Source organism: Engraulis encrasicolus, chromosome 9 (assembly GCF_034702125.1).
Source record: "Engraulis encrasicolus isolate BLACKSEA-1 chromosome 9, IST_EnEncr_1.0, whole genome shotgun sequence".
Taxonomy (NCBI): domain Eukaryota; kingdom Metazoa; phylum Chordata; class Actinopteri; order Clupeiformes; family Engraulidae; genus Engraulis; species Engraulis encrasicolus.
In genome coordinates this window covers 38,276,460-38,281,459 of record NC_085865.1, presented here as the reverse complement: position 1 = coordinate 38,281,459, position 5,000 = coordinate 38,276,460, and the positions used below count along the sequence as shown (strand labels likewise).

The window sequence follows — 5,000 nt, the reverse complement described above, 5'->3', positions numbered from 1 at the left end:
ACCTGAACTTCCAGAGACGTGCAGGGAGTAGCAGTCAGAGACTTGTATTTGGCTGGAGACACACCATAAGTGAAAGGAAATCGAAATCAAAAGGCCATTGCTCCATGGTTATCTTCTGTTCACTGCCTCATTGAAATCAATGTGGCTGGGGAGGGTGCTCACAGTATATGATTTTTTTTTCACCTCATCTCTCCTCTGAAGGTGTTGTGCAATGGTTATTTACACGTACCAGGCATGGCTTCATTGAAATCAATGTAGCTAGTGCACACTTAAATTTCCCTCAGGAAATTCCCCCTGGAAACTCCTTCCCTCCCCTCCCTTCGAAAAGGGGTTGTTCAGTGGTTATTTACACGGCCCATTCATGGCCTCATTGGAATCAGTGCAGCTAGAATAGAATAGCCTGGCGGGCCAGAGTAAAATGTGAACGCTTTAGTCTGGACTCGTTCATATCAGAGAGAAGAAGGCTGTGGGTGGGACCAAACCAAATAGTTTCTGGTTATTTACACGTACCATTCATGGATTCATTGAAATCAATTTTGCTAGGGGAACACCATGCACACTTAAATTTCCCTCAGGAAATTCACTCTGGAAGCTGCTCACCCCTCCCCTGTTCAGTGGTTATTTACACGGCCCATTCATGGCCTCATTGGAATCAGTGCAGCTAGAATAGAATAGCCTGGCGAGTCAGAGTAAATGTGAACACTTTAGTCTGGGCTCGTTCATATCAGACAGCAGAAGGCTGTGGGTGGGACCAAACCAAATAGTCTCTGCGCTGACTTGGTCAATGCTGTGACCAATCAATGGCCGCTTTTCATTAGCTGCAGTCTCCACCATCCTACCAAAAGCCCGCACTGAAGATTGAAATAGAGGGGGGAACAAAAACAAAAACATGCACGCACGCACATGCACACAGACAAACAAAGACAGTAATAAAAGTCCCTAAAAAAAGATAACGATGGAAACGATCTTAACATAGCCTAATTGCATAGCATTAAGACCTAACCTACCAGCGCAGGAAGAAGGCCTAGTTCTACTTATCTTTCTCTCCAACCCCAACCCCCATCTCTCCTTGTATTCTCGCATTCTCCCATCTCCTCTAATTATATTCACACCCAAGGTAACATGGGCTTAGTGACTCACAGCGTACAGGAAGACACACAAAACCTTCTGAGTGTACTCGAGCGTAGATACACATCTGTGATGTGACTTGGTGATTTGTCATCTTAGCGGGGCGCTCGTTGTTCCTTGTTCATCGTGCCTGAAAATATCTCCGTCCAAGATCAGTGTGCAGCAATCCCAGAGCATGGCTCAGCGGCCTCAGCCTATTAATCCATGTGATCTGAACTGCACTGATCTGAATGGAAGGGGAGGCGACACAGTACATGTTTCTGTGCTAATTCAACATCTTAGTGAGTCACATATTTAACACTTGTGAAATTGGTTCTACTCTTTAAGTGTTGCACTAACACTGCAACATGTCCTGTGAGTAGTGACATGAACGCATGCACACACACAGACACACAGACACAGACACACACACACACACACACACACACACACACACACACACACACACACACACACACACACACACACACACACACACACACACACACTGAACTGAAGTCGCTTGTCGTAGCTAGTTCACTCCATTAGCCTACTTTTGCAGCAGGGACTTTCTCACTGGCTCACCATCCCCGTCCCTGTCCCTGTCCCTGTCCCCAGGGCCGCTGACTGCTTTGACTAGGCCCGGGACAAAATCATCTAAACATCATCTGAAATGAGCACCCCCTCCCCACCCCCCTGAGTACGTACAATTGAATCGAGGCCCAATTTGGGGACGCTGTCCTCTGTGGGCCCAGGGCACCTGGCCCCGTTTTTTCCCCCTTGGTTCCTCCGCTGCCTTTCTCTCCTCCTCTGGGTCCCTCTTCTAAGCACTTCCCCTCCTGTCAGCGCAGCGCAGGCAGCGGCCAAAATAATGTGACCGACTTAAGTGCTATGGGAGTTTCCATGGAAGGAGGGTGGGGGTGGTTTTGGTGCATTGAGGGGAATGGGATGATGTGTGCGTGTGTGTCGTACATGCGTGTATGTGTGTTTGTGTGTGAGGTGCGTTTGCACGAGTGTGTGTGTGTGTGTGTGTGTGTGCCTGTGTGTATGTGTGTGTGTGTGTGTGTGTCTATATGTGTATGTGCATGCGTGCGTGCTTGCTTGTATGTGTGTGTGTGTGTGCGTGCGTGTGTGTGTAGTGGGGGGCGTGCAATAGAGAGCTGCTTTAAATAGCCACACTGTGCTGTGGCTCAGACATGGGGAGGGAGGCCCTGGTTATTTTCAGCCTGGGGGAGAGAGGGGTGTCAAGAAGGGTTGCACTGGTAGTGGTGGACAGAGGACAGAGAAAGCAATATCTGCTATTATACTGTGTATATACAAACGTACCTCTGGAGTTCTGTAGTATGTATCCTAATCATCGCACCTCTAGATCTGATAATCCTCAAAGCTACACACACTCTCTCTCTCTCTCTCTCTCTCTCTCTCTCTCTCTCACACACACACACACACACACACACACACACACACACACACACACACACACACACACACACACACACACACACACACACACACACAGATACACACGCACACACACACACACCCACACACACACACACACACACACACACACACACACACACACACACACACACACACACACACACACACACACACACACACACACACACACACACACACACACACACTGTACAATGTCCATGACATAAACACATGCACTGCTGGATACCTCTGAAGCATGTCACCAAGTCATCAGACCTCCTGATAATCTCTGAAGCCACACACACACACAGACACACACACACAGATGAACATACACACAAACGGTATACACACCACCACCTAATATCTCTCTCTCTCTCCCTTTCTCTCTCTCTCTCTCTCACACACACACACACACACACACACACACACACACACACACACACACACACACACACACACACACACACACACACACACACACACACACACAGCAAACACCTCCGGAAATCAAACAGACAGAGGCAGGCTGTTCACACATACAGTATGCACCCCCGTCACAGTCCTGGCACGTGAGTGGCTTCTCAATCCCCCCCGCTCCAGCCCGCATAGCAGTCACTTTCTGTTGCCCTGGTGATGAGTCACCTGTAATCCGAGGCGCCACAGTGACGCTAACGTGAGCCCGTGATTTACGTCCGCTCCGACCTGCCCTGTTGTCCATTACGCCGCAGAGACCCGCTTTGCATCCTGCACAGGAAGGTCACGATGCCGCTCCCACCAAGGCCACTCTTCTGCCTAGATGAGCTACCTGTCGAGATGAACTACTGCATGCTGCAGAGTCCGATGCAGTGAGGTTGCAATGCTGTTCCCACGGCCACTGTTCTGTATATGAGCCACATATAGGCTGTTAAAATAGCCCGAATCTATTTCAAGTCAAGTCAAGTCAAGTCAAGTCGGCTTTATTGTCAATTTCTTTACATGCACTGGTCATCCAAAGAATTGAAATTACGTGTCTTACTTTCCCATGCAGAGATAGACATTCTTTAGGTATACACATAGACAGTTCTGTATATACATAGACAATACACATACAGTAGCCTAACCATGCAATACACATACAGGCATTTAAAGTGCAAGACTGGACAACAGAGGACATATAGAGAACATATATTACAGTGAAAAAGGTATTTTGTATAGAAAAGCTGCACTCTGGGCTTTTATTCTTAAAAAAAAAAAGTATTTTAGGGGCTTTTATGAGATGTGACAGGAAGCGAGTGGAAGAGAGAGAAATGGGGGAGTATCAGGAAATGCCCTTAGGCTGTAATCGAATCCGGGTCCCTGGTTCAACATTGAATGCCCCAATCGTTTCAGCCAGGGCTGTACTTTTATTCTTGTATTATTGTAATATAGTTGGATAGCATGACACATAGATAGGCGTTTTGGCCTAAGCCATCTCTAGCGTCTTCGGCTGTAATGCCTTGGAAGCAAACAGGTCATATTAACACGTCACAGGCTGTCATAGCTAGCTAGGTTTATTCCCCATAGGGATGCTACTGTAGTGCATTGCAATGGCTTCACAGCAAAGCTCCTCAGGTAGCTAATATCGACTCATCTTCATCAGTGATACTCAGCAAGGTTTATCATTTACTACGTTTATATGAGACATTTAATTCGGAATTAACTCACTTTAATTCTGAATAAAGCTTAATTCTGCTTTGAAAACGCCATGTAAACCCCTTAATTCGGAATTAAATGAAAGATCAAAGCAAACTCGACAGAACCATATAATTCGGAATTATTAATTCGGAATTAAAAACATCATGTAAACGTAGCCATTGTCCTTGTTGTGAGGTGCCAGTGTAGTAGTGGTGTGGATCGGCACTGCCCTCACGATCCGATTCGATCACGATTCGGTAGGTAGCGATTCGATTCGATCCGATTCTATGCGATCCGATCCGATCCGATCCGATCCAATTCTACAATGCATTGCAATGCATTACATTTCTACTGAAAGCAAAACAAATGTTTAATCAGTCATGATGAGGCAATACAAGTAGTCAGATACTGAGCAACAATTTATTGGCTGTTTTCTGTATCAGTCTGTATCTGTCTTGCAATGTTTTGAAGTGCTTTTATTTAATTTAACATTCATTTGCTCCCGAAATATCCATGGAAGTAATTGAAACTTAAAAAAATTGCCGGATCGATTCTGGAACTTGCCGGATCGATTCTGGATCATCCATGCCCCGCATCGATTCGGATCGCCGAATCGATCATTTTTGACACCACTACAGTGTAGTGTGCTGTAATGACTTGGTAGCAAACGGGTCATCTCTACACGTCACTGGCAGTGATGGCTAGCAAGGTTTATGTATGCCCCATAGGGATGCCTCAGCAGTGTGTTCTAATGGCTTGGTGGCAAACAGATCATATTAACACGTCACGGGCAG

General features: G+C 46.4%; 1 protein-coding gene across 4 annotated transcripts in view; it reads left to right on the top strand.

Moving 5' to 3' along the window:
* Positions 1-5,000, top strand: part of esyt2b (extended synaptotagmin-like protein 2b) — an 86,152-nt gene that overhangs the window by 25,913 nt on the left and 55,239 nt on the right. The window lies entirely within an intron of this gene.